This window comes from Microtus oregoni, unplaced genomic scaffold (genome assembly GCF_018167655.1).
Source record: "Microtus oregoni isolate MIOR12 unplaced genomic scaffold, Mior012 000044F_ref0000062, whole genome shotgun sequence".
NCBI lineage: Eukaryota > Metazoa > Chordata > Mammalia > Rodentia > Cricetidae > Microtus > Microtus oregoni.
In genome coordinates, this window is record NW_024543218.1 from 22899 (window position 1) to 46511 (window position 23613).

At 37.6% G+C, this 23613-nt stretch overlaps 1 protein-coding gene across 5 annotated transcripts in view; it reads left to right on the forward strand.

The window, feature by feature from the left end:
• Positions 1–265: 265 nt before the first annotated feature.
• LOC121434631 (disks large-associated protein 1) overlaps positions 266–23613 on the forward strand; it is a 684271-nt gene continuing 660923 nt past the window's right edge. For all 5 annotated transcript variants that reach the window (XM_041633553.1, XM_041633552.1, XM_041633551.1 and 2 more), the window contains exon 1: positions 266–460. The gene's annotated coding sequence lies outside the window, so the exon portion shown is untranslated. The remainder of the gene's footprint in view (positions 461–23613) is intronic.

A 23613-nucleotide genomic window follows, 5' to 3' on the forward strand; every position in this document is an offset into this window, starting at 1 on the left:
GAAGCCATCAATTTGAAGCAGAGCAAGGAAGAATATAGGGGAGAGTTTGGAGTGAGGAAACAGAAAACGTAAATGATGTGATTATATTATAATCTCAAAAATTAAAGAAATAGTGTAAAGAATAACAACCGTAAGATGTGCAAAAAAACATGAGCTGCCAGTGTGTGAATAAATGTGTACAGATTATGTTGAAAGAATAGCTATGGGACTCTGTGAGCAGATTCTCATTCTTTCTTTTCTTTACCACCTTCTCTGTTTCAGAAACAGTGAGTGGTACTGCTGGACCACTTCTAGTGACAACAGTTCATACCTTTTCCTGGGACACTTTCTTCAGAAGACCAGCACACATCCAGTTTGCTCGGCTATTCTCCCAAACTAACACGGTTCTTCTAGAGTGGACATCTTCAGTCTAACCAAGAATGGTAAAAGTGTAAAAATACCTTTGCTATTTAATGACATGGTATGTTCTGTAAGATTTCTGCTTTTTTTTTTTTTGCTAATTGGAAAGATCCATCAGATAGAAATCATTGATGCCTTGATTGATATCTTCATCAGTAGTCAAGCAGATGCTCATCTATTTGAAAGTGTTGTTGTGCATAAAGTAACAGAGCTAACATTTATTGTTGGTAGAGCTTCTTATCAGGCGTTCTTCCTTGTAAAAATGTGTTTCAGTTTTATGAAACCTATAATTGTCACGGACTATGTTGGTTTTACCTCTGTAAAACTAATAGCTGTAAAATGAGGAAGCAATTTCTTTAAAATTGGCTATGATGAAAATGTGTGTGTTGTAATTACCTCTATGCAAATTGTTTCCTACCTGGGTTTTCCTCATTGTATTGCTCGTATCTGTAATTCATTCTCAAGCCTCTTTCTTCGGCTTTGGTGTGCTGTGTTATAATACATAAAATTGCCAGATATTCCTATCAGGGCTAAGTATAAGTGAGGTGGGGCTGGGAAAAGACTGAGTTGGAATCAGATGGTAGAGCAGGAGTCGTTGCTGCGGGATTCCTGAGGAGAAGATGAAGCTGAATAAAGATGGCTCTCCATCTTCTAGACGCCTAGCGGCCTCCTGAGAACAGAAGCCTGGGGATGAAACCCATTGATGGCTCACAGCATGAAACCAGTGGGTAGACAGACTTTGGGACATGGAAGCCACCCAAAGGCGTCCCTTCTCAAGCACACAGGTTATTCTTTACCTCTCATATCTGAGAATTTGGATCTAAATCAGTGCCTCAGAGACATAAAACAGGAAGCAACTGATTGTGTGGATGGAGACAATCTCCTGAGGTTCACATTCACCTACGGGGTCTAGCAACTTTTTCTGTATTTTTGATGATAGCAAGGAACTTATTTCCTCAAAGTTTACTAGTAAGAAAGGCCTAGGATCTTGGAGGTTGAAGGTGTGTAAATGTCATCATTCAAAATACAGTGACTGAGAATAGTCTAGACACCGATCAAAGATTATAATTTGATTTATGACCTTACTACCTTCTAGGCATGACTTCTAGGTAATTTTGAAAATTGAAAATCAAATTCATAAATAGAGTCTCATACTAGGTCTGTTACTCAATGAGTGTTCAATAAGTAGGCATTATTTCACTAAGCCAATGTATAAATATTTGAAATGATGTTTTTAGGCTAACTGATCTTGATCTCAATGCAATTTTTTTCTGTGAGGACTTAAGTTTCTCATCTGAAAGCTTTCTTATGTTGCGTTTTCCTTACTCTCACACAGCCCTCTTGGTTGGAACACATTGCTAGAGTTCTCAAGGGTAAATCTGAAATTTTAAATCTGATGAAGATGTGTCTGAAGATTACTGTAGTTTCAAGTTTATCGTCATTTTGTCACTTCTACCCTCTTGATTTTTTGAGCAGAGTTATCTGACTTTTCTAAATGCCCTTGTCTTTGAAATAAGAACAATAGAATATTTTCCCCAATTATGATCAACAATAAATGCTACAATCTACAGGGCATGCCGCAGTGTTGTTAAATGCAGGATAGGAACAGTGAATATTGCTGTCATCATGATCATAATTATGCTTTAATACATGCTCACCTGCCTTTGCTGTGGTTGCCGATGTGCTTCGTCTACTTGGTTCTGGTTCAGGAGACTCTCATGCAGATGGTGTCTCACATTTCCGGGTGCCACCATTGCCCAGCAGGTGCTGCTGGCCTTTAATTTGTCAAACCGAAAACAAGCGTCTCAAAATGTTTTTAATTTAGCTTTGGAAACATCATCATTTAGACCCTGAGTGCAGGGTGTTTAAGCAAAAATCTCATCTGTGATGCTGCTAAATCATCTCCATGGAAAACTACTTATAAGCTTTCCAAATGTTATCACTTCCAAGGGAAATTATAAAACATTGATTTTTTTTTCTAAAAGTCACCTTTATACTTTGATTCTTAACAGCAGATTTTTCCAGCCCTTTTTTTATTTAGCATTTCCAGACACTGACTCCACCTTCAAGGTCATAAGACAAGCATTCAGTAGGCATGATCCACCGCAGTCCACCGCCCATCCTCTATTGGTCTAACTTGGCACTCAGTTTTGTCTATGTGGTTTTGTACTTTTAGAATCTGGCTCTCTATTCTACCCTTAATGTCAGCTCTGATTTGGTTTATGATTTAAGACCTGATCAAGAAGAGGAGAACTGTACCTGGTAGTAGACAACTAGCCAACCACCCATGGCTAGTGAAGTCAGGGATCACGGTGGAGAGCCTACAGCTGCCACTTTACTAAATCGTAACTAGAATCCATAATTGCATTCTAAATATGAGTCCTTAAACCCAAAAATAAGTGTAGTCCTCACCCCTCATTAAGAAAAAATAGTCATTTTCCAAAAATGTTGCACAGAGCGAAAGCCCTAACACTAAACTTCCCCCAAGCCCCAATGTTCACTTTCTAACCATGTCTGAACATTAGAATCATTTTCTCCTTAAAATCGCTACAATACCTTATTGAATAAAATGATTTAGTCTGGCAACATCTTTTTGAATTTTAAGATTCTGTCAGAATAATCCATGTGCATGTTGCTATTATCAGTACTGCATGGGGATTCTTGTTAAAGGTACAAGTATGAAGAGCTATCAAACATTTTACAGAATTCCAAGGAGAAGCATTTTCTGTGGATTCTACGTCATACAGAGTTATTGTTTCTTTTCGAGGCTGCATGCCTCTTCTGTCTGGTGGTCAATGGTTTGGCCTCATTACATAACTTGTTTCAACAGAGTGAATCTTAGTTTTGACTTTCAATATTTTAATGCTAAATATTAAGTCCATGTTGAATTGCTGAGTCTTGAAGCTTTAGAACCATGACTTTGGTACCTGTGAAGTTTTGTAGGATGGGGCTGGGAGTGGGAAATTTTTTTTTTGTTTTTGTTTTGTTGTTTTTGTTTTATGAATCTGTGGCTGACCCTAGACTCACTGTGTACACAGGCTGACTTTGAACTCAGAGAGGTCCAACTACTTCTGCCTTCAAAGTCCTATGATTACAGATGTGTGCCACTATGCCTGGCTTTTGTCAGTGGAATTTTAAACAAAAATAATTTTGTTAAAGTCTGTGATGTTAGTAAATCTGATAAATATATTTTGTGTTATATTAGGAAACAGCAATGTGTTTAATTATGGTAAGTGATCTTGAAGTTTCTAGAACTATAGTCAGGTCTAGACTCCCACCCAGAGTAAGGATTGTTAATTGTCAGGTATCAGCAAGGCAAGGAATTTTGCTACAGTGCCCCTAAAATTCTGAAGACCTCTGTGGGAAGATTTCTTTTACTGGAACTGTTGTGTTCGCTGAGGCCCACTGAGTAGAAATGTCTTGGTAGCATTTTAGTCTTCAATGGTTCTTCATCACATGCATGTTTAGATAGCTCTATGGCAAATGGGGAGAACACCTTTTCTTCCAGGAGGCCAACGATCTTTACCTGAGCCCCTAAGTTCTCAACACATCTTGCTTTATCATAGTAATTAGCAGACAGGGATCAATATCTAAACAATGACTATAGGACCCTTTTTCCTATTCCAGGACAACAGAGTATCTTGCAATAAGCCTTGTGTACACTGACCTCCCAGTTCTTCTTCCCCTCCTGCTACATGGTGGAATGACATAAAGAATGATTTCTATGACAAAAACCAAAACCAAAGTTATACAGAATTGATGAGCTACTAGTTTTTCTGCATGAATGATATTATTTTATTGCCAGAAGGGAATATTTAAATATAAATGAAAACTTGTTCCTGAATTATTAAGGCCAATTAAGTAGATGGTAATTTATGGGCTGTGGTCAAAACCCAGTCTTATTTGAGCCTAAATTCGGGCTTTTCTATAGATGGAAGTTTTTGTCTTTCCCAGTCCTACAGCCATTCAGTTCCAGATAAACATACAGAGGCTTATATTAATTATAAACTGTTTGGCCTATTGCTCAGACTTATTACTGACTAGCTCTTACAACCTAAATTAACCCATAATTCTTATCTATATTTAGCCACATGTCTTGGTACCTTTTCTCAACGAAGCATTCTCGGCTTGCTTCCTCTGTTTCTGGCTTGCAACTGTGTCTCTGGCTTTCCTCTTCTCACAATCCTAGTCTGGTGGCTCCATGTATACTTCCTGCCTGGATACTGGACTCTCAGCATTTTATTAAACTAATACAAATGGCAAATCTTTACAGTGTACAAGAGCATTGTCCCAAATCAGTACAACACATTGTTATGTTCCTCATTAGATAAATCTAAATTAGTCAGTGTTTTGTGTCACTTGAGCAAAGCAACTTACATGAGAAATATTTGCTTGGCACACAGTTTCATAGTCGAACATGGCCAAAAGAATGTGGCAGAGGACTGTAGAAACAGAGAAGAAGGGAACTACAGGAACAGGTGAGGTCAAGACAGGTCTTTCAATAACACATCTCAGTGTTCTACTTCCTTAAACTTAGACCTGTCTTGCACTTTCCAGTTATCTCTCATTCATTAGAGGATAAGTCCATTCATTAGATTAGATCCCCACTCACCCTAGATGACCCTCGGACAATACCGTACTAATATCCTAGCAGTTTCTCATCAGAGTAGATAACAGTTGTTAATCTCCATTAGTCTGCAGAATGTTAAATGCATGCTCTGTCTTTATGAGTTGGACACTCAGTATGCATGTGTTGAACAAGTGCATGGTGAGCATGTGTTATGGGTTATTGCCACAGAAATCTTAAATATGCAAGTAGGTAAGATATTTTCAAAGTGCTTTCCACTTGAGGCTATTTATATACAATAAATGTCTTAATCAGTGCCTTAGTGACGTATAATATGAGGCAAGAGGGACTATCTGGGAAATAGTACATTTGCATAATAATCTATAAAATTATTCTCTTTCCTTGTATTAAAAAGTATTGATCTACTTGATCTAGAATTATTTAACATATTATTCATTTAACTTCTGTCCTGTCTATCATACTGTCATTTTAAATGATGCAAACATTAGTTTACAGTTTTCTTGTGAATTTCCAGAGAGACCCTCTGTGATCTGCTATCTTGGTATTTTTGGTACCAGCTGCAGTCCTTGGGAATAATAGGCACTCAATAAATAAGACTTTGAGTGGGCGATGGATAAGTATCATCTGATGCACATTCAAGGTTCACTTAGCAAGCCACTGTTGTAATAAATACTCACAGGCAATGTTTTACATTTCAAATCCAGATAATTCTGTGATTGTTACTCTCATGTAATGAGGATACATTGAGACTGTTGGACTTTACAATAGCTGCTAAACACAGTGAAGAAATTGATTTTTTTTCCTGGTCACTGTCTGTTATCTTAAGTTCAATAGAATGACAAAAACTACGAAATTTTCAACTATTTTTAAATATATTGGTTTTCGAACACACATAATTTTAAGGACTGTATAAAAACAAAGAGAAAGTTTGACAGGATAGACATCAATATGACCACTGGTCAAAGATACCATAGGAAGAATGGCACAAAGTACAGCACAGGGATTGCTTTCCATCCCATCTGGAAAGTAGATGAGATGCTGCAGTGTAAGAACAGCGGACAATTTCACTCAAACATTTCAGGTTTTTCTAACTATGTCTTAGGTCTACATCTGTTAACTTTCAACTATTATAGCTCATAGAATTGAAAAATATTGCAAAGACAATAAAAAGTATGCATTTCCTAGGGTAATATTTAAACTCTTCTCCTATCTTCTGTCTTGTGTCCCCCTCCCAGTTACTATGTCAGACTTTGTTGATCCCTAAGAGGGGTATTACACCCTCTGAGGAGTAGGTGGTACAGAAGGAGAGGCAGGAGGAAGAACTGGGGTTGGTATATAAAAATGGAAAAAAAATTAAATAAAAAATTATTTAAACTCTGCCACTCTAAGAATCATTCATTCTAACAAACTGTTTAGAAACTAAACGTCAATCATGACTAATTAGAAATCCTACCACCCAGTGCAATCAATAATCAATGATCCTTATCATTGCCTTTTCAATAGTTTTCAATTCTATGAACTACAATGTAGGTAGCAGTTGGCCTCTCAGTTTGTCATATACCAAGCTATCACTTTCTGTCTTTGTACATACCATGATGGTAATGTGTTTTAGATTATATATTAACCTGAAGATGTTTCTGATCTGAGAGTAAAAAGTAAAAGAAATCACTGTGATTTTTCCTTTAAGCTGCTTTGTTCAGATCAACTGTTGGTATTACTATGCAATATAAAACAAAGGAAAAGAGATATTAGGTTTAGATTATCCATTGACTCTGCTCTACTGCAAAAGAATATTTGGTATTGTAAGATCATTTTCTTAGGAGCAGCATAGTCCCCTTGGTATGACAATTGAAGAATCTTTATATAAGATATTTACCAGCCCATAGTCTCATTGACTAAACATCTCTGTGGTCCACATGCTGTCTCTTTGATTTTGTGTTAATTTCTCTCTTCTTCATCTTTCTACTCAACTTTTGCAGCTCAAGGGCTGCGAAAGTATAATTTCTGTAGACTTTTCAAATTGCCCATCCAGAGATACATTAATTGCTTTCCTCATTTCCATCAAAATAAACAAGACACATAAAGGGAATTTAAGCAAAGGTGGATTTATTGGATTATAAATGGATTGATTACAGTGGGAAAGTAAGATGGCAGCTGATCACATTGTATCCTCAGGAAGTACCATGGATCTTTATTTTAAGCTCACTTTCTTCTTTTTACTTTTTATTCAGGCCAAGACCCCAAATCTTGGGAGTAGTGCCACCCATATTTAGAGTGAGTCACCCAATGTCAACTAACCCAGTCTAGAAACTGGATCACAGATGTGCACAGATGTTTGTCTTCTAGGTGATCCCAGGTCCCATCAAGTTGATAATTTATCATCAGAAGAGCTAACCCAGGCTCTCCTTGGACTGTAGTAGAATCCTGAAAAAATCTGCTTGTTTTCCCTGGAATCAGTTTGTACACAGATCACTAAGCAGTAGTGAGAACAATGTGCTTTGTGAAACATTCATCAACTCATTTTAATGCAAATATGTGGCCAAAGTGCCTCACGGGAGGCGTGAAGTGGGATGTTCTTACCAGCACCCACTCTTCAACATACTGGGATGACCATAGTAATGGCCTGTATGGTTTTCATTGGTGACTTTTATGGGAGAGGTTTAAAGCTTATCTCTTGATACATAAGTTTTTTTTTTCCCAAATGGAAGGAGAAACCAACCAATAGTTATAGTTCTGAATTATTAACATATATCACAAGTGATTCACGGCATACGCCCACTTTAAATACCTGTATGTGATAAGACACTGACAGAATTTTAATTCAGAAGCCCGAGGACATTTACATATTTCAAAACACTATAGCATTTCAATTGCTAATTTCTTCTTTTAAAGTACACTTTGCGCCAAACATTTCAGAATATTTGGGTTTTGAGAACTCAAAATAGAAAATGATAATTTTGATTTCTGGTTTTTAAATTCTCAAGTTTGGTATACTGTCTTCCTTTAGTACCCTGGTTCTGGTTCTGACACCCTTTCAATCTCCAGATCTTTGGATGAGGGTTTTGTTTTTTTTTTTTTTTAATAGAAAACAGTACAGTGTTTGCATACAACCTACTCAAACCTTGCAGGGAGGTATTCATGGTCATCTCTAGATTACTTATAATGTAGAATACAGTATCAGTAGTTGTTGCAGTAGGTTGTTTAGGGAACAATGACAAGAAAATCTGTATTTCTTTTTATAGTTTTATTAATTCTTTGATAATTTCAGACATTGTCTTTTGAGCATTTTACCTGACTTTCACATCTCCTCCAAGAGCTGCCTCATTCCACACCCATCTAACCTTGTACACTCACATTTTCTGCCCACTGAACCCCATTAATGTTGCCTATGTACTCTCAAGTGTGTGGTCATCCACTGGTGCATGTTTTTTTTTTTTTTTTTAGTTTTTTGAGACAGGGTTTCTCTGTAGCTTTGGAGCCTATCCTGGCACTAGCTCTTGTAGACCAGGCTGGCCTCGAACTCACAGAGATCCGCCTACCTCTGCCTCCCGAGTGCTGGGATTAAAGGCGTGCGCCACCACCGCCCGGCCCACTGGTGCATGTTTGACCCACCGGGGCCATACTCTGAAAGAAAATTCATAGCACCATTTCGTTTTCTAAATAGAGTAGATATATAGTTGGTTGGTGTGTTGATTTTTGTTAATTGTCAACTTAACAAAATCTAGAATCATCTGGGAGATGATCCCCTGAGGTTCTTGTCAGGGTTTTATGTGTAACTTAAATTGGTATGCGAAAACCCACCATTGGAACCCCACTCCCTGACTTGGATCCTGGACTGGATCAGGGGACAAAGCTGAGCAGCTGTAGGCGTCTACAGTTCTCTGCGCCCACTGCAGATGTAGCATGGCAGGTGCTTCCAGCTCACTTCCTTGGTTGCCCTGCTGTGCTCTCAAATACAGCCTTCTTTCCTGATGATGCTTTTGTCACAAAACAGCAGCAATAGAAGAATGACTATCAGCAGATTTGTGGATGGAGAACCCATTTTCTGGAAAGTCAATAATAAATACAGACACCTGCAGGTTGGCACATTGCTCTTAGAGAAACGGTCCTTCAGTCGCTGTCACTTTATGGTCTTTGTGTTGCTTTACAGATCCAGGTAAAGCTATAAGACTTCTCATTTCATTTCCAAATTTCCAACTAATCTTTAAGGCCAATCAATCATTGAAGCCCAGTTAAAGCAGGCTTTTCTGGTATGGTGAGGCTGTTTGGGTTTTTGAACAACCAAGTTCTATGTTAACAAGTTCTATTAACTTGATTGCGTACATCACCGAGTTCATTGCTGAAGGCTCAAGGGTAGCTCCCGTTTTTTTCTCATTCAGAGTTTTTGAAAGGCAGGGTGAAATAAGAACAGCTTTACTTTTCTTTGGCTTTTGAGTACATTTTCTTTTTGCTCTCTAGGATGGCTTTGAAGACAACCATAGAAGTTTCTCTGTTCCTATTTTGGACGTTTTTACTGTTTAGGAATCTTGCCTACTTAAATGTTTATTGCTTTAGTCGTCCAGATTTTTTTCCTTTATGCTTTAACTGTGTACTGCTTTCTTCAGCCTAACTGTAACCATTTGATCTATAATGCAAACAAGGATATTCTTCAACTGAAGATTTGTTTTGATTAATGCTATGATCTTGATACATCAACTGCCTGGAATGATATATAAATTTACAGTCATTCAAAGCAAATATAAATTACAGGTTGTTGTAGAAACAGTCAGATCCTCTTATAGAAGCAAAGTAAGCCAGGACTCATGGTAATTTCTTTTTATAAGGTGAACCAAGCATAATCTTGAGTTATCCCATTTCTTTTGATAAACTCATATGTAAATGCTGTTAAAGTACTGCCAGGAAAAGGTCAGTTGATTCATCGTCACAGATACTAAGGCATCAAATGAACACAAATGAATGGGCAGCAGCGATGAGGGGAATCAAAAGTATTATTAGTTTGAGTTTTTATTTCCATTCATCTGATGATATAATCTATATAAAATATGTACACACAATTTATCACTCTCTATCTTGACACAGCATTTCTCAAAGGGGTTTACTTTGGCCAATGAAATGTTCATAGAGCACATTTGTTCATACTTGCACAATGGAGACTCTTGACTGTTTTAGGACCCAGTGTCACGTAGCCTACAAGATGGTAAAAAAGGTCACATACCTTTTGCCACTAGACACTTCCAGATCTGTCCACAAGACCATCTATCTACACCAGACCTGTCTGATTCTCAAATGCCCTTCAGAAACCCAAGATAGTTTTTTTCTGGTTTGGTGAACCCAAACTCAGGTCAGAAAACTACTTGACAGAAAACTAAAAGGATATTGTATTAAGCTATTGCACACAGGAATGGTTTAATAAACAAATGCTAGTTGATACAGGCGGTGGAATCAATCCATTTGTAACAAAAAAAAAAAAAAACAACCAAAAAACTGTGGATGATCATCACCAGGCTTGGAACACTACACTTCACTGAAGGATAAGCCTTTAAAAAGATTGAGAAGTTGAGTTAGAAGAATTTAGTTTTAAGTTAATGCTTTGAAAGTAGGATTTGTATGAGTAGAAAAAAAAACATTGTAGGTGAAGAACACAGTCTTTAAATTCAGAACAGCTGAGATGCCAGCAGGAAGACATGGTTTAAATGTAAAACCTCACGTTGCTTCAGATTTGATAGAATTCCTCAGACAGTGACATAGTTCGACTGGATTGCAATTTAACCTAAAACCCAGGCCATTGCAGTACATGCTCCAGAATGAAATGATGAAGTTTTAAATATCCCATTTTATGACCATTGAATGTACCTCTCCTCTACCTACATTAAAGAAAGAATTGAATTACATATTTTGGGAAAACCTAACAAATGCAGCTTTGAAATAAAAGTATTTCTTATTTACCGTTTTCACTAAAACAATCTCTGCAATCATAACATTAGGTACCAGTAAGGGGGTGGTGGTGGTAATATGACATTTCTCTTTTTTTAGCCCTTCTCACTCATAGTGTTCAATATACCACTTTTTTCTACTCAAATCATAAACCCATATTCTATTATATCTATCTGACAAGATGATGCCAATTTGAGAGTTGTAACCAATTAGTTACGCTATGGCGAATCAAAATGGCCATAACTCTTCCTGTTACCAGTACACATGTATTGACTATCATTCAATAATACGCTGTTTGTCAGACTGTTTGGATAACAGCTACTCTATCTCCAGAACTTGGTCAAAGAGTTCTTCCTGAGCGAAGTCCTCCTTACCTGTTCAGTTTTCACTGTGGCTCTTCAGAGCTCTTAATTCTTTTTCTTTATTGAACTTCTTGTAGGACGTATTTGCTCACGCTCATGGGGAGGTAATTGTCTTCCATAGTGAGTGTCAGCTCCTTAAGTATAGCCACCAATATCTTTAGATTTGTAATTTTGTGTCAGAATGGAGCTTGGTGTCTGGCATCTGGCCAGTGTTGAATAAATGTCTCTGGAAATGGGAAACTAACGGAGGGCTATCACTTCTGCATGCCTGCAATAACAGGCTAAATTCTCACAATGAAAGCTACTAAGGGGAATGTGTTCCAGGCAGAGCCCAGATATGCTACCCGAAAGAGGAAACAACAAACAAACACAAAACAGAAAGGGAAGAGGGATTCACAATTTGATGGTTCCCCATGGAGAGCTGGAAAGATGGGTTTAGACGGAAAGTCATGGCCATAATCAGGTTTATTATAAAAGGACTTCTTGATACAGAAAAAACAAAAATTGCAAATTTCCTTAGTTCTTATCCTGATCCTCAGAGTTGAAGTTCACTTACCTACAGAAGGACTGTGAAGGGGCTAGGATGGGAATGAATACAGAGGCAGAGAAAGCCCAGCCTATGACAGGCTTAAGCAAGGTACTAAAAATAAAAAGATGGAAATTAGTACACATGCCAGGATTCATCAAAAGAAATCTAGAATGGCTAGAAGGATCTCAGGATAAGGAATTCTATCAGGGAAATATAGACATTTCATAATGACAAAAAAGTCAATTCATCAAGGGGATACAGTGATCGAAGTGAGTTTGCATCTAATGGCAGAGTGCCACAACCCAGTGAGCCAAACTTGATGGAACTCAGAAGAGAAATGATAAGCTAAACATTCTACACACTAGATCTAGTGACTGATGGAGAAGGTAGAAGAAATGGTAAATATATACATGACTCAAATAAACCGTCAACCAAAATGATCTGCCTGAATACATCTCCAACCATCAGAGTGCCTATATTACTTTGCATCCATATAGAGAGAACATTCTAGGGCATGAGACAGACCTTAATAAATTAAAGAGGTACATGCTCATCCCAAGAGCGATCTGTACCCAGAGGGACTTGTACAAAGTGGTGATAGAAAAGCATCTTAAAATTTTACAACTACTTATGGGTTGAGCAATATGTATATAGATGATCCATCTTTAACAGAAAAGTTAGCAAGTATTTTTGAATAGACTAAAGGTCAAATTCCTACTAAGCAAAATGGGTAACTATATATGTGCGTGGAATGCTTATGTTAAAAATTAAAATAAGTCATCCAGTTAATGACCTAAACGTGTACCTAAAGTACTATGTAGCATGTTCGGACCCACCAACTTGTCCATAAGTTCCTGAAAAGGGGAGTGTGGATTGAGGAAAGAAATAAACCAGAGACAGAAGATCAAGTCGGGAGGGCTTCCAGTGACTGTTGTTAAAAAAAACAAAACAAAACCCAGTCTATCACTCACAGTCCTTATATACCTCCATCAAAAAGAGAGGACACAAGACTTCTGTGAGACAAGGAACAAGCAAGCGTAGTTACCTCCTAACAACTCAAAATACTTAATAACCACGCCCTAAGTCAAACGTTCTGTTGCCTGGCCTTTGAGGAGCAAAGCATCCAGTAGCCATGCCTTTGGTCAAATATCCTAGTAGGTTTGAACTCTCTGACCTTTAGTCAAGATGGAAGGAATACAGAACTCTGGGCTCTCATGTTGGCAAAACTAGAAAACTAATAGCAAGCGGAAGCAGGAAGACAAGGAGCATAAATCAAGAACTGGGTTAGACAGAAACAGAAAAGCAGCAAGAGGTTAGTTGAATAGAGGCTGTTCTTGTGAGGAGTCTGTGCCACTGAGGAGTCCTCAGCCACACCACTGCTCAGATTTTAAAGAAGAAACAAATTGATACATCAAGATAAGCATCAACACAATTCACAGAATCAAAAGGACAGTGAGAGAGCACTGAGCATCTGCAAGCCAATAATTCTGATAAAGTTAAATAGACGGTTGTTTTAGAAAAACAAAATTCTGTCAGGATGAAATTGGTAAGCGATGAAAAGTCAAACAGATTTCAATTAATTTTATAAATTCTCTGTGATTTCAGTCAAAAACAAAGAAAAATTGCCTGTCATGCAGTCAGCCTTACAGAAAATAAAAGAGAAGGTAGTTAGATGTTTAATGTCATGTTTTATTCTGCTACCAGAACCAAGGATGTGAGGATAACTGAAAAGTACAGAGCAGTATTGCTCTGTTCTAGTAATAATTGGAGATACATACAAGCACAATGCCATTTATAATCAGGTAAAATTAAAAAATGCAGGGGCCGGAGAGATGGTTCAGTAGTTAAAAGTACTCAGTGCTCTGTGTTTGGCCCACACTGACCTATATTTGGCCCACAACCAACAATTAACTACCAATGCCCTCTTCTAGCTCTGTGGGCACTGAATGTTTGGGACATGCTGACATGTAAGCAGTCAAAACACTCATACACTTAGGATTATAAAAATCAGTGGCTCAAGGTACTGCATAGTGGTTAAGGTCACTTGTTGCTCTTCTATAGGATTTGAATTCAGTTCCTTGTGTCTATGTCAGGATGCCTGTAACTCAAGCTCCAAAGAATCTAAAATGCCTAGTTACCTGTTAATAGATCTAAAAACTCAGTGTTTCTATGCTTTAAACTCAGTGTTTCTTTTTTTTTTAAAATGGTCATTTGTTTCAATATGATCTCAGCAAAAATCATACAATACATGTTTATAGATTCAGGAATTTATATAATATGTATGTTAATGGCTCATTTTTAAAACTAAACAAATTTTAAAGATAAATAAAAATCGGAGAATGTACTTTTGACTTGAAGTCTTAGTATGGTGCTATAAAATCAAGTTAAACGATAGTTTAAATAGTGTGGTATTTAAAGATAAATATTTATATAGAACAATAGGAAAAAGTAGGATATCCTCATATACAATAAATTGATTTTTATTAAAATATCAAAGTTTATAAATACTGTTATTTAATAAATGATGAGAAACAATAGGCTATCTCTCTTTTTTAGTTAAAAAAATTTAATTATGATCATAGTTCTAAAACCTGTACTATTTAGAAAATCAGGTCATAGTTCTAAAATCTGTACTACTTAGAAAAGAAAAACACAAGCAACAGACTTAGAGAGCGTGGACTTTGAGGTAAAAATTACATAAAATTATGCAAGAACTCATGCAATTTAATAAGACTACCTGATTTAGAACAGTATACATGTGCAAATGATCTGAAGGTACTCATCAGTCATGGCGTACGAACAACTAGAATGTAGGTGAATAGATGCTCAACACAACGAGTCACTGCAGAGACATGAATGGAAATCAGACTGAAACCGCACTTCACATTCTCTGGGATGAAGATGGACAGATGGGGACCAACTGGAAATTGCCGGCATGGTAGACAGACTACACAGTGGGCCAGCATCTTTGAAATCAGTTTTGGTTTCTTGTCCTAGAACATAGTACCATGTGGCACATAAACACTACTGCTGTATATCTCCCCAAGGGAAAGGAAAACATAACATTTATGCAAAATACATTCAAATGTTCTTGGAAGTTTTGTTTACGGTTGTCAAAAAATAAGAAATACCCTTGGATTTGCAACGTTAAAATTGAACGTACTGGAACACTGTTGACCACAAAATGAAGTAGATTACTGACTCACAGGACAACATACACGCGGCTCAAAATAATTTTGGAGGAAAGTTTTTCTTTTTATTCTGTGGACATAAAGTCATTGACCAGAGGGGACAAAAGGGATAAAAGAGAACTATAGCTCTCTTTTATCTATGACTTCAATTTCTCTGGTCTCAAGAACAACCAACTGTGGTAGGAAAATATTAAGTGCAGACTTGTGTAAATAAGGCGTTTATACATTTTAAGCTGTATGTTGTTCTGAGTGGCATGAAGAACTCAGATTGTTGAGTCTTCTTCTACCTAGGATATGAATTATCCTTTGTGCTGTGTATCCGTGTTGTATCTGCTACCTGCCTGATGACTGTCATATCTTGTAAACGGACAGTGCACTAATGGTAGATGAACATCCTGTGTCAGTTCACCTGGCATCCTCTTCTTACACCAACACTGTTTCATCTCACATCAGCACAGGAAAGACGAGTACAGCACAGGGAGATATCTTGGCAGAGATCAGGTTCCAAAACCCTATTCTCTTGTTTCATAGTTGTTTATTTCCTACCATGTCTAGTTTATACACTGTATTTCCTCATTGTTCTGTAAACACAGAAGGGAAAGCATAGTATGTATAGAATTTGGTGCCATCCTTTGTCCCAGATAGAAATGGCTTCCCCAAGGCTAAGAAGACACGCTCTCCTCGAATCTCCTTCGCCCCAGCCCCCAATGCCAATGCTGAGCCTTTCCTGCCTAAAATTCGATTCTCTACTTCTTAATATTTCAGGGGTTTAGCTTTCCCCTATGAGTCTTCTCCTCTCTGTAGCTGGCTCATTTCACCTATTCTAATGTCCTTCAGGTCCATCATGATTGTCTCGAATACAGAATTCCCTTTATTTTTAATGTCACTCCTCTTTCATCATGCACACATGCTACATTTTCTTTGTTCATTCATTACTTATTTAATACTTAGATTAATTCCACATTTTGAAATTAATCAACACCACTGTGAAGAATGTGGAAGTGAACACTTGTTTTCAACTGACTAATTTTTTGATTCCTTAAGCTATGTATCCAATAGTATATTTACTGGATCTTATTGCAATTCTGGTTTTGCTTTAAAACATAGCTTCTATTGTTATCTATAATAACTTAGGATATGGCCCAGTTAGCTTCAGCTGGCAACTGGAGTCATCTGAGGAGAGAGTCTCAATTGAGAGATTTCCCAGATCAAATTGCCCATGACTATATCTAGGAAGGATTGCCTTGATTTCATGCTGATTTGGAGGGCCTGATGCATTGTAGGTGACAACATCCTTAGGCAGATGGAAGTGGGCTGTAGAAGAAATCTAGTTGAGCAAGAGCCCGTGTCATGGGTAATCCAGCAAGCAGTATTCCTCCACGGTTCTTAGCCTGACTTCCATCAATGATAACCTGTGACCTGGAATTGTAAGCAAAATGTACCTTTTCCTCCAAGAGCTGCTTTCAGTCACTGGCTTTATTACAGCAACACAAATCATACTACAACAATTAACATTCCCTCCAGCATCTCTCAAGGGTTCCTTTATCTACGTATCTTCATCAACATGGAACTTTGGAGTTTGGTAACAACTAGTCAAACAAGCGAGAAGTGGTGTTTCGTGTTGTTTATCGTTGTATTTTCCTAGTAGGTATTGATTACCATTTTTTCATAAATCTGTTGGCCATTTAAATGATTTATTCTGAAATTTCTTTTGAAGTTGTTTGTCTAATTTTTAACTAATCTGTATTTTTCCTATGAGTTGAATTTCTTATATGTTTTTGTTTAGCCATGTATTTGTCATGTGAACATATTTTTTGAGTCTGTAGGTTGTTTCTTTATTAGGTCTTTAGCTGTTCAAAGGCTGTCATTTTACCCACTTGGCAATTTTTCACTCTTGTTAGTTGTGTCTGGGGGAGACATACAAACAAAAATCCGCCTAGAGCAGTGCCTTCAAGAAGTCCTGTGTTTTTTAGTTGTTTTACAATCTCAGTTCTTACATTTAAATCTTTAATACTTTCGGGGGTGGATTTTATATGAAAAGCTTTGCCCCCCAAAATCAGAGAACTAAACAAAAAAAAAAGCAAACAACTTAAGGTGAATGGAATAAGCAGACAGTTTTCAAAAGATGAAATGAAAATTTTCAATAAACATATGAGAAAATGTTTAACTCTACTAGCTATCAAGATATTGCAAATCAGCCTGGGGATAGCACACTGAATGCTTCCTGAGCCTGTCCAGGGTACAGTTTATATGACATCAAACCAAAAAAAAAAAAAAAAAAAACATCAAAATTGTGCCTAGACTCCATCCCACCACACTTACAGTATTAATCACTAAGAGAACAAATGACAGCAAAAACTGTAAATGTGGCAAAAATCAACCCTGATACACAACCATTGAGATCTGTAAGGTAGTCAAACCACTGTGGAAATCAGTATGGAGGTTTCTCAAAAAACTTAACAATAACTCTGCCATGTAACTTAACTATACCACTCTTAAATATTTACCCAAAGGACTTTAATTCGATATATTGCAGAGATAATTATTCATCACTGTCAACTGATGAGGAAGCTCTGTCAACCAATCACATCTAGTTAAGGCGTGGCTACCTGGAGCCCAGGAAGAAAAACTGGGAGGCCCCAAATCCTCACTCTCTCTGTCTCTGTCTCTCTCTCTGTCTCTGTCTCTCTGTCTCTGTCTCTGTCTCTCTCTTTCTGTCTCTCTCTCTCTCTTTCTGTTTCTCTCTCTCTGTCTCTGTCTCTCTCTGTCTCTCTCTCTGTCTCTCTCTCTGTCTCTCTCTCTGTCTCTGTCTCCCTCTCTCTGTCTCTCTCTGTCTGTCTCTCTCTGTCTCTCTGTCTCTCTCTCTCTCTCTCTCTCCCTCTCTGTCTCTCCCCGCCTGCTGGACAGAGAGGAAGTCAGACCTCCCACTCTTGTAGCATGAATTTCCCCTTATAACCATTAAAATATAATTGTTATTCTTCAGTTGGCCTGGTTATTTAGCATACTGACCTAATTTATCAACTGCAGCAATACTAATATTGGTTGTTTTTTTAACTAATTGAGATGTCTTACAAGTGAGGAGTGGGAATAGAAAATATGAGATAGAAGTATGTATGTGATTACATTTATAGCATTAAACTTTTTCAGCCAAGAACAAAGTTCCTTAAGTATGCTTTTTTGCAAAGTATGCTATTTACAGAAAAGTAGATGCAACTGAATATTATAAAATTAAGTAAATTATTTTCATCTTTGGAAAACAAATTTTGTACGTTTTTCTTTTTCTACCTTTGTTGTTCTTAGATTTTTACATAGATTCATAAAGTAATATTGGCATATATGACATAAAGTTAGACAAGAATCTGATTAGGGTAAGGAAAGGGAACTAAGGGAGCAGAAAATGTTAGGTGTGGTGTGTGCAATTGAATATGCTCAAAATATATATTGTATGAGAAATTTTTAAGTTAATGAAAAGAAAAAGCAGAAGACAGGAACCAGATCATCCTTATGCAAATAGATACCCAATTTCCCTGATGTGGGTTATTAAAGCCCCTGTGTTTTGCATGTTGTGTGTTCTTGATGACTGCATTGAAATGGAGTTGACAAGAAATGTGGTTCCGTTCTGACCTCAGTTTTTTCCTTCATTAGACAACATGTCTATTTTAATACCAGTACCAAGCCATTCAGATGATGGATCTTTGCACTGTCGTTTGAAATTAGGTCATATGGTATCTCCGGGATTATTCATTTTGTTCTAGATGACATTGGGCTTCATGCATTTGCCTTCACTGTCACCTCCTCATCTTATCAGACAGTACGTAAGCAAAAGCCATGGTCTAAGTGATACAATATGGGACATTCTTATAATGTTTTCTGCCTTCTTCCTGTTTTCCCATATTGAACTGCATCAGTGTATATTCTGGATGCTCTATTGGTTTGGTTTCTGAGAGTGCTTGAAAGCCTTATGTCTCTATGGATTCTATTAAATTTAATGTTAAAGTAGATGTGGTATTGGGAAGAGCCGGGTTACTTTATATTGAAGGGACTGTAGGTAAGCTCTCCAGTTCTGCAAGGAGCCGCTTTGCCATTTTTGCAGTAAAGAATAAATGACAGAATGCCTCTATCCATAGAGATGAAGTTACTGAATAATTGTCTGTATTTACATCTCCTCATCTATCACTGAGAGCTGTCAACCATGAGCAGGAAGCCCGTAAATGTGGCAAAATGATAACAGCGGTGCCTCACAGTGACTAGCAAAGGTTGGGCCTGTGTAAATTATCCCCACCAGCTTACTCCCTGTTAATATTAAACTCAGGTATTTATAAATTTGTACTGAATGTTAAGCGTTGACAAAATTAAAGGACCTCTCATCTTGATCCTGCGAATGGAAAGTGATGTTTTTATCATCCATACTTGACTGTGTCATCCCCAGATGAAGCAATGAGAGAAAGGTGACTGGCAGATGACAATGCCTGGAAGAATAGTTTCTTTTTATGATTGGTGGGAAATTTAATAAGTATGCTTTTCAATTATACATGCTGCCATATCGTAGAAAGCGACTGCTTTGAGTCCTGAAATTCTGGAATTCAGAGCATCTTGTAGTTCTAAGATTAGCATCTAACAAGGCTTTGTTGACTTTCCCAATGCCAGAAGTTTTCAGGGTAACTCTGGTCTTTCTTGAATTTTCACTTCCTGTAGACATCAAGAAATCACAAGTAATTTGTTCTCATTGTTGAGTTTTCTTTCTGCAGTTATATTATTGTGTAGGTAGATGAAATCATAACTAGTGTTTTTACCACAGATGTTCTTAAAGCTTGAGATGGGCAACTTTACGTCATTACCCACAAGGACAAGGGTGGATAAAATGAGTGCTTCTGCTTTGGTTTATGAGAGAGTAGATGGGGGAAGGGCTCAGATATTGATGAGGTGGTTCCCCGTTTGACTTATCTTCAACTGACTTTCTGGATTCTGACTTCACTGAAGAGACATTCATTGTATAATATGGGATGTGTTCAAAAGACCAAGAGAGTCATAACTCACGAGACAATGGTGAAAGCATCATTTGTTTGAACCATAATAAACACATCCATTTGATTCAAAAACAAAGTTATTAAAAAGTCTTTATATTTGCCTTAGTCAGTTTGAAGCATCTACAGAGAAAAGGGAAGACAGGACACCAGGTACCTGTGCATCTTGTCCTGGTCACTCGCCTACACCCAGTAGCCGAAATGAGTCAGCAGCTGTCAAACTAATGAAAGTAAGGTGGGTGGTAACACTAGCGGTTACACGGTACAAGACTGATTTCTCGTGACTACCCCATTTCAAAGCAGGTCCCTTGAGCCTTCTGTGGTGTTCATATATTTTTGAAATGATTCTTCTGGTATTTAATGAGAATTTAATATCTAATTTTAGTAAAAATTATGTTACTAGTAAAGACAAGACGAGGGTAGTTTTGAGAGAGAAGAACTGCGGAGTCCTCTCTGGGCCTCAGGGATACGAACTGAAAGTTGAACATCCTCAGAATAGAGTGAAAGAAAGGCCAGTGTGTACACAGAGGAGCAGGGGAGAGCCCTCTACATGTTGCTGAATTGCTTTCATAAAGGCATGGTGTTATTTTGCTGTTTGGAAATATTCAGTGGAAGGCCTCGTGGGGCTTAACAGCAGGTGGCCAATTAGTGCCATCCCCACAGTGTCCCTCATTCACACTTTAATGTTGTCCTGTGAAGTGGAGTCCAGACCACAACCAATGCGCTTGAACCTGCTCAAGGATTCCATTCTCTGCCTGAGCTCTGTCAGATTTTTATCAAAATTATCAGGACTCAGTGAAGTGCTTCCAACTTTCCGTAGTGTTATGATAATCCCTACAAGTTTTAAATTTGTTATCTTCTACCAGGAACTCACTATTGGTGATTAATATGTCACTAATAGACCTTGTATCATGTGTTAATTTTATCTGTTTGATCGCCCAGTATACAATATGGACTGATTTGCCCCTTGGTTTCAATTCTTTCTGCAGGATTAGGCACCCACTAAAATTTAAATGGGGATACAGTTTTAATTTGTTAGTAACACATACATGTTGCACTAACCGTATTCCCCATGATATGTGGTGACAGTTCTCCAGAACTCTACTTCTCTACAGTAATCTCTGCTGTCTTCATTATCTCAGTCAGAAACCCTGGGAAATGGTTCGGATAGTAGTAGCCAATAACTTATGAGACTTTACGAATGAAATCATAAAACTTGATTTTTTTCATAAAATAACTTAAGTATGTAAGCCCACTGAAATTTTGTAAAAGTTAAAATATAGTGTCTTGAGAATGTCATCCTTTTTTTTTAAGACTTCTGTTCGAATGAAGGTAGAAATTGAAATGGTATTTAAAAATGAATTAATTAATTGTGCATGTGTGTGTGCGTGAGTGTTTGTGAGTGTGTATATGAGTGTGAGTGACAGTGTGTTCAAGTGCTCTTGTGTGGGTGTGGGCGCCCGTGTGGATGCCGGGAACAACTTGAGCAAGTTGGTTTTCTCCTTCCTTCATATGATCTAGTGCGTCTAACTCAGGTCTTATTTTTGGAGGCAAGTTGCCTTGAGTCATCTCACCAACCCCAAAATGACGTTTTTGAAAGTAAAGGAGGCCTGTTCTGCCCAGCTTTCTTTACCTTATGGTGGGATGTCCTTATCTCTGGAGAAATCTTTGTCATCTTTGCTGTTGCTTTTTCCAGACCCCCTCCTGAGAACAGGAAGCAGGGTGATGCTATGCAAGTGGAGACTTGAATTGAGAATTGGCTTAATATTGCATTCAATTTGATTGGGCTTTGATTTTAATATCATATTATAGCTTTCAGATTTTCTACCTGTCTCTCATGTCATGCATTTTAATGGTTCAACAGTTCACATCTTAATAATTCTTACACTGTGAAAGCTTATTAATAATACTAATAATGCTGTATCCAGCAGTATCCCTGATTTTTCCTTCAAATTAAAGTTGTCAAGCTACAGTGGAACAGAGGAACATTTTAGTTTTTGTATTTTTCCTGAAATTCAAGGAATCCTTGATAGGGTTTGAATCAAGAACCATATCTGGGCATTATGGGAGATCTTCATTTGTTAATATCACTTTCTCATGGTAGAGAAGTAAGACTTTTTCTAAATTGACTTTCACTGAGCTTTACATTTTTCTCTGCTCCCCTCCCTGCCTCTCCCCTCGCCTTCAACCCTCTCCCAAGGCCCCTATGTTCACAATTTACTCAGGAGATCTTGTCCTTTTCTATTACACATATAGATTAGATCTATGTAAGTCTCTCTTAGGGTCCTCATTTTTGTCTAGGTTTTCTGGGAATGTGATTTGTGGGCAGGTTTTCTTTGCTTTATGTTTTAAAACCACTTATGAGTGAGTACATGTGATAATTGTCTTTCTGGGTCTGGGTTACCTCACGCAAAATGATGTTTTCTAGCTCCATCCATTTTCCTGCAAAATTCAAGATGTTGTTCTTTTTTTCTGTTGTATAGTACTCCATTGTGTAAATGTGCCACATTTTCCTTATCCATTCTTTGGTTGAGGGGCATTTAGGTTGTTTCTAGGTTCTGACTATGACACACAATGCTGCTATGAACATAGTTGAGCACATGTCCTGTGGCACGATTGAGCATCCTGTGGATATATACCCCAAAGTGGTATTACTGGGTCTTAAGGAAGGTTGTTTCCTAATTTTCTGAAAAATCGCTCCATAGCTGTACCAGCTTGCATTCCCACCAGCAGTGCAGAAGTGTGCCCTTTACCCCACAACCTCTCCAGCATGCGTTGTCATCAGTGTTTTTGATCTTAGCCATTCTTTCAGGTGTACGATGGAATCTCAGAGTTGTTTTGATTTGCATTTCTCTGATGACTAAAGATGTTGAACATTTCCTTATGTGTCTTTCAGGCATTTTAGGTTCCTCTGTTGAGAGTTCTCTGTTTAGGTCTACACTCCATTTTTCATTGGATTATTTGTTCTTTTGATTACCAATTTCTTGAGTTCTTTGTATATTTTGGAGATCAGACCTTTGTCTGATGTGGGGTTAATGAAGATCTTTTTCCATTCTGTAGGCTGTCGTTTTGTCTGGTTGACTATGTCTTTTGCTTTACAGAGGCTTTTCCTTTTCAGGCGGTCTCATTTATTAATTGTTTTTCTCAGTGTATGTTCTATTGGAATTTTAATAGACAACTTCCAGGCCTTTTTTATATCCTTTTCTTCTTGTCCTGCACCTTCTACATCACAGGAGCTATTAAAGTTACATGTGGCCACCTTGGGCAAGGAATTCTAACACTATGCCTGTCCCTCATAGTTCTCCCTAGCCTAGATTCTGCTTAAGATTTTGGAGAAGAAGCATGGTAGAAACAACATTTAAGCAAGGGTCTCAGCTTTACAAGATTTTTAGTTCATGAACAGGATGCTATGGAAAACTGGAAAGTATTTTTATCTTTTAATTTTTTTTTTTATACCCAGTGTTAGGAACAGAAAAGAGAACAAGAAATAGATAGCTACCTCTATTGTCATAATGACCAGTAAAGCTCACTGAGCAAAGCCTGGAAGGTAACTCATGCTATAATGCCCTAAAAACTGTCACAGAAT